The sequence below is a fragment of the Microtus oregoni genome, unplaced genomic scaffold (assembly GCF_018167655.1).
Source record: "Microtus oregoni isolate MIOR12 unplaced genomic scaffold, Mior012 000036F_ref0000092, whole genome shotgun sequence".
NCBI lineage: Eukaryota > Metazoa > Chordata > Mammalia > Rodentia > Cricetidae > Microtus > Microtus oregoni.
This window is the reverse complement of record NW_024543095.1, coordinates 486369-499013: the sequence shown is the minus strand read 5'-3', so window position 1 is coordinate 499013 and position 12645 is coordinate 486369. Positions and strand designations below refer to the sequence as shown.

General features: G+C 46.6%; 1 long non-coding RNA gene across 2 annotated transcripts; it reads right to left on the bottom strand.

Annotated features, from left to right (window-relative positions):
- Window positions 1-306: 306 nt before the first annotated feature.
- Window positions 307-3677, bottom strand: LOC121433041. 2 transcript variants are annotated; one of them, XR_005972264.1, is made up of 3 exons: window positions 3411-3677; window positions 2989-3315; window positions 307-449 (listed from the first exon to the last, which is right to left on the bottom strand). It is a non-coding gene; the product is annotated as an uncharacterized LOC121433041 (long non-coding RNA). The 2 variants fall into 2 exon arrangements; XR_005972265.1 differs by having other exon boundaries at window positions 2989-3284.
- Window positions 3678-12645: the final 8968 nt, after the last annotated feature.

Below are 12645 nucleotides of genomic sequence, written 5' to 3'. Positions count from 1 at the left end.
ACCGCCTCCCATATCCCTCCCCCTCCCCCAGTCAACTCCTCCTCTCTCATCAGCCTGAAGAGCAGACCGGGTTCCCTGCCCTGTGGGAAGTCCAAGGACCTCCCACCTCCTTCCAGGTCTAGTAAGGTGAACATCCAAACAGCCTAGGCTCCCACAAAGCCAGTATGTGCAGCAGGATCAAAACCCATTGCCATTGTTCTTGACTTCTCAGCAGTCCTCATTGTCCGCTATGTTCAGGGAGTCCGGTTTTATCCCAGGCTTTTTCAGACCTAGTCCAGCTGGCCTTGGTGAGTTCCCTAAAGAACATCCCCATTGTCTCAGTGTGTGGGTGCACCCCTCGCGGTCCTGAGTTCCTTGCTCGTGCTCTCTCTCCATCTGCTCCTGATTTGGACCTTGGGGTTGGCAAGGAAGCTTCTTGAAGAGCGATATGGATGGCGACAGACTCGTAACTGAGAATGAGAGACACCGAGAGCATCTGTGACAACCTCCCCCTAACCCCATAGAGAAACAGTCCAGACAGGATGCTACCGAGGAGAGTCCTTTAAAACCGTGATAGAGCATGCTCAAGATGGCTCTTTACAGTTGATAGCCTCTGGTGGAAGGGAGGTCGGGGTGGTGACGACAGCTTGACCACTCCGTCTTCTTTAAGGGACTGGCCACCAGGAGTTCGACCATGCTCCGGTGAGTATATGGGCAACACAATTAGACTTGATGTACTTTTTTTTTGGAGGGGGTGGAGCAAGGGTGGGAGGGTGGACCTGGGAGGAACGTGACACAAGGGTCATCGGGGTGCACTGTATGAAATTCTAAATAACTGATAAAAAGATTATGTTGAGGGGAGAAAAGTGAACCAGGCACAATGGCTCCTGACCGTTTGCTCCACTCTTCTCCCCTTTGTCTATTTGAGACAGGCTCTCATGTAGGCAGGGCTGTGCTGGAGCTCAATACGTAGACCAGGTTGGCCTTCTGCCTCTGCCTCCAAATACTAAGAGAGAGGGGCCAGCTTATTCATAACAACAGGACATGTTTATGAAATCCTCACCGAAGTACTATCAACCTATACGTGAAATACTTGAACTATCATATGGATAAAAATGTGGGCTGGAGAGATGGCTCAGTGGTTAAGAGCACTGCCTGCCCTTCCAAAGGTCCTGAGTTTAGTTCCCAGCAACCACATGGTGGCTCACAACCATCTGTAGTAATGAGGTTTGGTGCCCTTTTCTGGCCTGTAGGCACACAGCCATACATGCAGAAAGAATACCGAGAATACTGTATACATAATAAATAAATCTTTAAAAAAAATCTGAAAGTTTGGGGGTGGTGAGATGGTTCAGTGGTTACTGGACTTGCAGAGGCCCAAGTTTGGTTCCCAGCACCCACACCACGCCACTCACAACTGTAACTCAAGGTCCTGGGATCCACCACTCTCTTCTGGCCTCTGAAGGCAGCTGTTTATGTGTGGTATATGCATACACGTAATTTTTTTAAAATCTTTTTTTAAAAAAATCCTGAAAGCTTGATGGGCGGTGGTGGCACATGCCTTTAATCCCAGCACTTGGGAGGCAGAGGCAGGTGGATCACTGTGAGTTCAAGGCCAGCCTGGTCTACAAGAACTAGTTCCCAGGACAGGCTCCAAAGCTACAGAGAAACCCTGTCTCGAAAAACAAAAACAAACAAACAAACAAAAAAACCTGAAAGCTTGACAACATGCCCTATGGGAAAACAGGTATTAGATATTACTGTGAGACCAATATAAAAACATGTCTAAGATATTTTTGATTAATAAAAAGTACAAAATAGTGTGTAGAACAGGGGTCCAGAACCTTGTAGGCCTCCAGACCTTAGCACAACAGACTTCACAATGGGAGTACCAAAATTCAGCACATAGCCCTGGTGGTGCACATCTTTAATTCCAGCATTCAGGAGGCAGAGGCAGGAGGATCTCTGTGAGTTCAAGTTTAATTCAGTCTATAGAGTAAGTTCCAGAGCAGCCAGGGCTACACAAAGAAACCTTGTCCCAAAAACACAAAACGAAAGCAAAGAACAAAACCAAGCAAACAAAACAACAATAACAGCAAAACCTGATTCAGCAGGTAGCCCATACCATCAGCCAAAATGAAAACAAAGACTTAATTCTGTCAGAGTCCATGGTTCTTGGAAAGTCTCTAAATGTACTAACCTTGCCTTTTGGCTTCTGTAGTTCCAATTCTGGCTAGCTGTTCTTGTTAACCGAAGTGTGTCAACTCAGAAGGTGATTTTTGTGTTTACAAACTCACGCTGAGAAGGCTTGAGCTACACTGGGATCCTGACCACCCAGAGTAGTCGTTAGCAGGTTAATAAAGACTTAGATCCACACTCTCCTAGTCTTCTCTAACGAATACCACACAACGCATGTGTGTTATACTACCAGAACACGTCATTTCTGATTTTAACAAACATAATATTATTCTTTCATAATTTCATATATACAGTGTATTTGACTATATCCCCCCGCATGTGTGTTATACTACCAGAACACGTCATTTCTGATTTTAACAAACATAATATTATTCTTTCATAATTTCATATATACAGTGTATTTGACTATATCCCCCCGCATGTGTGTTATACTACCAGAACACGTCATTTCTGATTTTAACAAACATAATATTATTCTTTCATAATTTCATATATACAGTGTATTTGACCATATCCCCCCCCCACTCCTCCTAGGTCCATCCCTCACCTCCTCACCCCCTCTCAACTTCATGTCTTTTTTTTTTTTTTAAACTAATCCATTGAGTCCGAATTGTGCTGCCCGAATTTTTGTTTTGTTTTGTTTTAGCCCTGGCTGACCTTGAGCTTCTGATTTTCCTGCCTCTGTCCTCCAGACACTGGGTCAGCAGCCGTACACCACTTTACTTCACGCAAGCTCTTCTTTGGTCTATGTCATGAGCATGGTTTAGGGAACAGACGCTATTTTCTCACAGAAAACAGAACAAAGGTTACCTGTGGAGCCAGGTTCTTGGGCCTGTCTCAGAAAATAAAGATGTTTACCATTAGATTTTCCTCTGTCCCCAGGGTGACACGTTTCAAGGAGAACTGTCACGTGGTTTCCCATCTGGCAACCAGAATTCCCAGTGCCGCGTGGGCTGCGGGCCAGAGTTCACGGAGTCTGACAAACGAATGGTTTTTCCCCTGCCCCTCCCAGGGCTGCTCACTGACAGTGGAAAGATGGCAGCTTGACGAAGGAGCTCGGTTTGCATCTGTCCGTGAGTGGCACCCGAGTACTGAGGATTCACGGTCTGTAATCAGAGCCCGCATGCTAATTATCTCCTTATGAAAAGGAAAGAAAAGCATAAAAATAGTGTTGAAACGGCACCAGCTCCCACAGAAAACATCCCCTGCCCCCTTCATCATTTCTTGGGTACCTTGATCTTCTAGTGAGCAGGTTTGGGAGAGGAGAGGGGTTCGCAGTGTCTTGAGAAGTGGTTGTGTACCTCACTCCCGCGGCTGGGGCAAGGCTGAAGGACCTCGAGTGACCGTCTCCAAAGCTTCAGATCCCACAGCGAGAGCTGCGATGCACCGTGACCGCACGCGGTTTGTTTTTAAAACGTTGTCGCTCTGCATCCTTGCCAGCTGGCCCTGAGAACTCGGGTTTTATCCTGTGATATAAAACTGTGATCTTAGCTAAATGTCACAGTGCACGCGTGGGATCCCAGCACTCGGGAGACTGAGTTAGGAGGAGACTGCTGAGGGTTTGAAGTTAACCTAGTCTACATGGAAAGTCCCAGGCTAGCCTGGGCTCCAGAATGAGACCCCCCCCCCCTTTTTTTTTAAATGTGATTTAGGATCTCTTCTCAGCGCCTTGCTCTCTCTAACTCTCTCTGTCTCTCTTCTGCTCACCTCTATGTTCATGAAAATGCTGGGCTCTGTAGGCCAGAGTTTCTCCTTCTTAAAATTACATTTCTTTATTCACTCGTGTCCGTGTGTGTGTGCGCACGCATGCATGCAGGCACGCATGCTCTTGCCATGACACATGTGTGGCAGTCAGAGGTCAGCTCCCAGGAACCAGTTCTCTACTTCCACCTGTGATTCCTGGGGATTGAACTCAGATGGTCAGTTTTGGTGGACAGTGCTTTTACCCACCACACTATCTGGCCAACCCCAGAGCGTCCTTCACTGATGGTTTAGAAAGTCTTGTGAAGCAATGAGACAGACCGTATTGATTGCTATCTGGGGCTACAATCTTCTTGCTAGCACAGCTCTGACTGTCAAGTGTGGGCTGATAACGGGTTCAGAAAGTCTGGACATGTCTCCTGGTGGGGTTGCCAGAGTAAGCCATTAAAATATAGGATACAGGGTGGGGATATAGTTCAGTTGTGGAGGGTTTGCCTAGCGGGAACAAGGCCTTGAGTTTGATCCCCAGTACAGCACAGAGGGGGGAAAGGTTACAGAATATCCAGTTAAAACTTGTTTTTAGATTACAAAAAAAAAAAAAGAAAAGAAAGGAAGGAAGGAAGGAAGAAAGAAACAAACAAACAAACAAACTGGGCATGTAGGTGCACACCTGTGATCCTAGCATTTAGGAGGATCAAGAGTTCAACATCAGCCTATGAAACATAGCAAAACCCTGCCAGACAAGGGGAGAGAAGAGGAAGGAAAAAAAGAAGGGAAAGGAAGGAGAGGGACGAGGAGAGGTGGAGGGAGGGGAGAGAACCCTATTCCTCAGGCATTAAAAATGAACTATGAACAAGTTGAATATGAGAACCCTCACCTGGTCAGGGATGGATCTGGGGTGTGGCCATGTAACAGATCTAGGTAGCTGGAGCTGAGGGTAAATCTACTGGGGGCTTCTGAGAAAGATTTTTTTAAAAATATTTATTATGGCCGGGCGGTGGTGGCGCACGCCTTTAATCCCAGCACTCGGGAGGCAGAGGCAGGCGAATCTCTGTGAGTTCGAGACCAGCTGGTTTACAAGAGCTAGTTCCAGGACAGGCTCAAAACGCCAAAAAAAAAAAATTATTATGTATACAATGTTCTGTCTGTGTGTATGCCTGCAGGCCAGAAGAGGGCACCACCAGACCTCATTACAGATGGTTGTGAGTCACCATGTGGTTGCTGGAATTAAACTCAGGACCTTTGGAAGAGCAGGCAATGCTCTTAACCGCTGAGCCATCTCTCCAGCCCCAATGAGAAAGATTTTTCTCCTGTTGAAAGTCAGACTGGAAGAGGCCAAGTACATTGTGGGAAGCACTGAGTCTTCCTGCCTTCGGTAACCTCATGTGAAGATGTGTTCTTCGGAACAACAGAGGTCATCTGTCCCGAGGAAGAGAAAATCCTGATGAAGTCAGCCAGAGCAAGCCAGGTGTCTGTCTGTCAGAACTGGACTCAGCAGTTCAGAAGTTCCCTTCCCCAGACACTTTGTTCTGTGACGTAATGAACATCCTCACTGTGGGAATCACTTTCTGCTGGGCTGGCAGCATCCTGAGTGATTCAGCTGACAGGAAGTGGGAGCTCCGGCAGCAGGTGCTAATGGCTGTGGTGGGGCTCCGACCCTGCCGAAGGACCGCCCCCTGGTCACAGGCACAGCACTGTTCCGTGGTGAGAGCCACTGGGCCCACGGCTGCCCGATGGGTCTTTCTCAACTCCTCACACTTTAGGAATGACAGAAACTCTCCACAGACTGTGAGGGACAGCGATAGAGGAGAGAGGAAGAGAGAGAGAGGCTTCCTCAGAGGGATTAGCTATTTTTGTTAACAGTTTTGAGTCTTCAAGGTCGCTGACAGCTTTAGAGCACAGAACTGGCTGTGCCAGGAAGTGTTAGTGAGGCAGCCGATGTTATGGGACAAATGGATGCTATTTAACAATTGTGGGTGCACGAGGAAGGGCCTTTAGCCAGGTGTTGGGGACAGTGGCCCCGAGATAGCATCAGCATCTACGGCATCTGTGCCTTTGATCACAGTGGGGACAACACCCACTGCTCGATGAGTTTTCTCCTAAACATTCGAAACATAGATAGGTGTGATCAGGTGTTCAATGAGACAGTTTTGACATGTGTCTGGTGATTTTACTTTAACGTGTTTGTCATGGTTACACGCACATTTGCAGAATCCATACCGGTAACTTCATCTTTGTCTCCTTTCTCTGAAGCATCAAGAAGTTATCAGTTTCTTGTGTGTGGCTCTGGAGTTTTGTAGGCTTGGAAAAACATGCTCATATACATGGCTCTTTTGAAATGTTGTTGTTTGTTGTGTCTTAAGTGCTGAAGATGAAACCCAGGACCTGGTACATACTAGGCAAGTGAATTATATTTCTACATCTATAATTCCTTTTTTTTTTTTTCTGGGCTGAGTGAGGAGAAATGGATGCATAGTACCCTTTAAAAACAAAGCAAAACATTTATTTATTATTTATTTATTTGCTTACTTATTTATTTATTTAGTGTGTGTGTGTGTGTGTGTGTGTGTGTGTGTGTGTGCAGTGGGTACAGAGGCCACGGAGCATGTGTGGAGGACAACCTGCGGAAGTTGGTCCTCTCCTTCCATCAAGTAGGTTCCAGGAACTGAACTCAGATTTTTCCAGCTTCCTGGCAGGCTCCCTTTCCTGCTGAAAGGCCTCCTGTTTCCACAGCCCAAGATATATAGCATATCATGGAATGGATCCATCATAGTCTATAAGCCAGGGCTGGAGAGACAGCTCAGTGATTAAGATTCTGTTGTTCTTCTAAAGGACCTGGGTTTGGTTCCCATGTTACCTCACAGCCACTTGGAACTCCAGTCCCAGGAGAACTGGAGCTCTCTTCTGGCCTCCATGGGCTCCTGCATACATGTAGTGCATATAAACACACATACAAATAAATACAAACAAATCTTTTTTAAAAAGCCTATTAACCAACTCCTATTGACAATGTAGAGGGTATAAGCCATGCTTTCAGACTGGCCAGCTTGTTTTGAACACTTCAAATGTTTTTGTTGTATTTTGTTTTGTTTTGTTTGGGGGGGGGCGGAGTTGAGACAGGGTTTCTCTACATAGTCCTTGCTCTCCTGGTACTCACTATGTAGACCAGGCTGACCTTAAACTCACAGAGATCTGTCTGCTTCTGCCTCCTGAGTGCTCAGATTAAAGGTGAGCACCATCACACCTAGCTATGAACACTTCAGATGTTGGTGGAACAAATAATGCTCACTCCCATTGAGGCTCCACCCAGTGTCATTCTTGGAATCAGCAGTAGAACCCAGGGAAAGAAAGAACCCAGGCAGGGTTTCCGCTTTGTAAACAGACACTGCACTTTCATTTCCTGGCTGCCCAGACATGAATAATCACACAGAAACTATACTAATCACAATGACCAATGACTCAGACATATTCCTAGCTAGCTCTTACATCTTTTTTTTTTGTTTTGTTTTTTTGTTTTGTTTTGTTTTGTTTTTCGAGACAGGGTTTCTCTGTGGTTTTGGAGCCTGTCCTGGAACTAGCTCTTGTAGACCAGGTTGGTCTCGAACTCACAGAGATCCGCCTGCCTCTGCCTCCCAAGTGCTGGGATTAAAGGCGTGCGCCACCACCGCCCGGCCGCTCTTACATCTTAAATTAACCCATTTGTATTAATCTATGTATCACCACAAGGTAATATTCTGGTATCTTTCTCCTTCAGCAGTTACATGGTGTCTTCTTGATTCCACCTTCTCTCTCTCTCTCTCTCTCTCTCTCTCTCTCTCTCTCTCTCTCTCTCTCTGGATTTCCCACCTGGCTTTACTCTGCTAAGCCATTAGCCAAAATAGTTTTATTCATCAACCAATAAAAGCAACACATATACAGAAGGACATCCCACATCCCCACTTTGCTGGCAAAGGTGCTACAGTCCCTGTGGTTTTGGAGGAGCAGGGACTACAGTGAGTTGTTCCTACACAAGAGATATCACTGGGACTGGCACCAATAAGTGTTGCAGCGGAGGGCTGGAGAGATGGCTCAGCGGTTAGGAGCTAGCTGCTCAATTTCCGGCATCTGCATGACAGCTCACAACTGTCTGTGACTCCAGCTTCAGGGGACCTGACACCTTCACACAGACACACATGCAGGCAAAACACTAATGCACATAAAGTAAAAATAAATAAAGAGAAAAAAAGAGTTGCAGTCAAGGGCCAGGATAGGCTCAGTTGGTAGAGTGTCATAAAATGCTAGGACACTGGGCCTGGAGAGAAAGCTCAGAGGCTGTGAACCCGTGCCCGGCACCCAATCTAGAGGTTCACAGCTGCTGGAAGGAGTGAGAAGAGGAAGGGAAAGCCAGGCCTGTGGAGTTAGGATCAGCGATGGTGGTCAGGGAGCAGTTGTAGAAAAGTGGGAAAGTGCGGAGCCCCTGGACAAGTATGCTGGCTTCTCCTTCAGAGGGCCTGTGCTCAGTAGCCGCTCGCTCACAACACCACTCTTAACTCCAGCACCAGTGGGATCCAGCGCCCTCTTCTGGCCTCTGTGGACGCCTGCACATGCTCACACAAATGCACATACACAGAAATAGAAACACATTTTATAATAATAATGCAAGTTAAATAAAAGTTCTGAATCTAAGCCTGCTTGCCTCTTGAAAGTTCCTAGCTACAGCACAAAGAAAGTCCAGGGTAAGTGCCATCCACGCTTTGGTATTGGGGACCCCTTGTGGACAATTCAGAAAGAGCAAGGGCTCTTAGAGACAGCCTGTCAGAACCCCCCCAGCAAAGTTCCCACAGGAGAAAGAAAGCCACTTGTGCTTGGTCCTGGGTCACCCAGAAAAAGCAGTGTCTAGTTCTGTGTGTGTGTGTGTGTGTGTGTGTGCGCGCGTGCGTGTGTGCAGGGGTAGTTTCTCTCCTACCCTGAATAATTGCCATTATTCAAGACAATAAATATAATATACTTCTAACCAAATCCTTAGAAGATTTTTTTAAAGATTTATTTTTATTTGTGTGTGTGTATGTGTGTGTGTGTGTGCCTCATGTATACAGGTGCCCAAGGCCACAAGAGTGTGTTGGATCTCATGGAACTGGAGGTAAGGGCAGTTATGAGACAGCATAGGTGCTGGGAGCCATATCTGAAAGCAAATACTCTTAGCCACTGAGCCATCTCTCCAGATCCTTTCATACAAAATTCTACAAACTGGAACATAAGAATTCTCATTCTTTGGCAAGCAAGATAGCACTGTGGGTAAAGACATTTGCCGTCAAATTCGATGACTTGAATTTGATCCACAGGATCACCTGTTAGATTTCCAGCACCCACATTGGTTGGCGGCTCACAACTAGCTATAAATTCTAGTTCCAGAGGATCGGATGCCCTTTTCTGACTTCCTTGAGCACCAGGCATACATGTGCACAGACATACCTGCAAGCAAACCCCCACACACATTGTCTTAGTTAGGGTTTCTATTGCTGTGAAGAGACACTGTGACCATGGCAACTCTTATAAATGAAAGCATTTAATTGCGGTGGCTTGTTTACAGTTCAGAGGTTTACTACATTATCATGGCAGGACACGGTGGTGTGCAGGCAGACGTGGCGGTGTGCAGGTTGACTTGGTGCTGGAAAAGGAGCTTAGAATTTTACATCTGGACTGGCAGGCAGCAGCAGGAGTCCGTGCGTGCCACACTGGGCATAGTTTGAGCATATATGAGACCTCAAAGTTCACCTCGACAATAACACGCTTCCTCCAACAAGGCCACACCTCCTCACAGGGCCTCACCTCCTCACAAAGCCACACCTTCTCACAAAGCCACATCTCCTCATAGTACCACTCACTGTGAGCTTGTGGGGGCCACGTCCATTCAAACTACCACATAAAATAAAATTCTTTAAAAATTTAAAAAGAGAACACTTGGGAGGCAGAGGCTGGTGGATCTCTGTGAGGCCAGTCTGGTCTACAGTGTGAGTTCCAGGACTGCCATGGCTGTTACACAGAGAAACCCTGTCTCAAAAACCAAAAAAAAAAAAAAAAAAAAAAAAAAATGAAGGCTTTTATTTAAAGGAAAAGCCTTCTGAGGGTCTCTACAAGAATCAGAGCCAAGGGCTGGAAAGATGACTCAGCAGATAGGAGAGGCTACTGCTCCTTCCAGGGACCTAGGTTCAATTCCCAGCACCCACGCCAGAAGATCACATCTACCCATAACATCAGGTCCAGGGGGTCTGCAGCCCTCTGGCACCTGCACGCACGTGATTCACGTGATTCACAAAAGCTCACTTAGGCACACACAGAATCACGTAAACAAGATTCCTCTTTGGCCTAGATCAGCCTTGCTAGGAATGACCAAAGATTGGGAAGCAGTGAGTAAGAGCCCGTAAGAGGTCTGCAGGGGGCAGCGACGGGAATCTAGGGAAATGAGTCCTGGAACGTTGATGACTGTGGTTTTGGGAGCCTGCCACTGCTGAGGAATGTTTTAGCGTGGTGTGGACACAAACAACTGATAAAAACAGCTTCTCCCTTAGAGGGAAGGCCCTGTCTGCCTAGGTAGCTCAGAGGTCCCGCCTAGGGCTGAGCACCCAACGGTCACCGGTTGCTCTCAGCACTGATGCCAGGTGCTAACTCGATGCGTTAACTCTGCGCACTGCAAAGAGAAGATTCTCTGGCCAAGACCGAGACTAGTCTATGGGCATGAACGTATTTAGAAGGTTGTTTGGTACAATGTCCATTCTGTAAAACCACAACAGTTGTAGGTTCCCTGCAAGGCCTAAAACCTTCTAAGCTATAGGCTTTTGACTAGATTTACAAAACCAGCTGTGAATTCTCTCCCGTGAAGAAGGCCTCAAATCCAAGCAGTGGTTGGTTACCCCCATTACGATCACGCCACTATGACACCAGTGGGCATATCTTGCCCAGGAAGTCAGTTTTTAGCATTCAGTGCTCACCATTTGGTAATAATTTTTCCCCAGCAGCCTACACAGTGCCTTCTGGTACTATGAAAGCCAATCAGTAGGAAAGAAACCTTTAGGCCATCAAGTCACAGTCTCATTGCTCTTTTTATATTGTAATTTTCATTTATTTATTTGACAGTGGTTCTGGGGATGAAATTCAAGCCTTTGTACATGTGATGTAACCACTATACTAACTGAACAACACCCTAGGCCTGTTTTGTTCTTTTGAGTCAGACTGACTGGCTAGCCTGGTACTGACTATGTAGCCCAACCTGGCCTCTAAGTTTTTAAAAATCTCCTGCCTCAGTTTCCAGAGTACTGGGATTAGAGATGTGTACCATTCTCTCTCTCTCTCTCTCTCTCTCTCTCTCTCTCTCTCTCTTTCTCTCTCTCTCTCTTTTGTTTCTTCAAGACAGGGTTTCTCTGTGGCTTTGGAGCCTGTCCTGGAACTAGCTCTTGTAGACCAGGCTGGCCTCGAACTCCCAGAGATCCGCCTGCCTCTGCCTCCCAAGTGCTAGTATTAAAGGCGTGCGCCACCACCGCCCAGCTTCACATTGTTTCTTCTTGTAGCCCAGGCTGACCTTAAACTCCCTATGTAGTGAAGGATGACCCTGAACTTCCGCTCTTCTTGCCTCTGCCTCTCAGGTGCCAGGACTACAGATATACTCCACAAGTATATGTATTTTTTATTTTTTCTTATTTTTTTTGTTTTGTTTTTCGAGACAGGGTTTCTCTGTGGTTTTGGAGCCTGTCCTGGAACTAGCTCTGTAGACCAGGCTGGTCTCGAACTCACAGAGATCCACCTGCCTCTGCCTCCCGAGTGCTGGGATTAAAGACGTGCGCCACCATCACCCGGCTTATTTTTTCTTATTTTTGAGATATGATTTCATTAAATTGCCTAGGCTGGCATTGAACTCACCCTGAAGCCCAGGCAGACCTTGAATCTGTGATCCTCCTGCCTCAGTCTCCCAACTAGATAGGGTTGCAAGTCTGAACTACCGGATCCAGCTTACTTTTTCTTAATAAAATATTGAGATAAGACCTATATACATGGTCATCATGATATTAGTAGATTTACAATATTGCAAATGTTGGTGAGGCATGCCGAACTGGGCCTGGAAGCAAAGGCCTGCAATCCTGAAACCGAGCAGGGCTGGAGAGTGGCCGGGAGCTCCGGCTCATCTTCCGCACAACCCTTTACTGCTTAACCAAATCCCAATTATTTGATTCCACCACTAAAGACTTGGGAGCCAAACTCTGGAGTGAAAGCCTGCTAGCTCTGAAAGGCAGAGCAAGCACCCAAGTGACCTTCCTTCTCCACAGTCATCCCTGCAAAGATCTCCCCCACCATCTCAACCCAAAAACTCAAACTCAACGTCCCTCCCTTCTACTTCCTGTGTGTCTCCCTTCCCATCCTCCTGACTCCCTCTTCCTCTCTATGATTTTATTTCTTAACCTATATTCACTTACTGTCCTCTGGTTGCTTGCTCCGCCTCTTGACCTATGGTTGATTTTATTCAATTCTGTTTACAATATTCAAACAGAAAGCTCTTGGACTAAAGATGTGTGCTAGAGCTAAGCCACACCACAGCTAGAAACAGGTTTTTCCAGTAAATAACAAAATCTCGGGGTTCACAGTGTGATTGAACACCCTGCAACAACCCTTGTTCAATTCCAAGCACCTACATGGTGGCTCACACACACACACACACAAACACACACACCCATCTGTAACTCCAAACCCAAGGAAACCAGCACCCTCTTCAGGCCTCCATGGGTAATGCACACACAT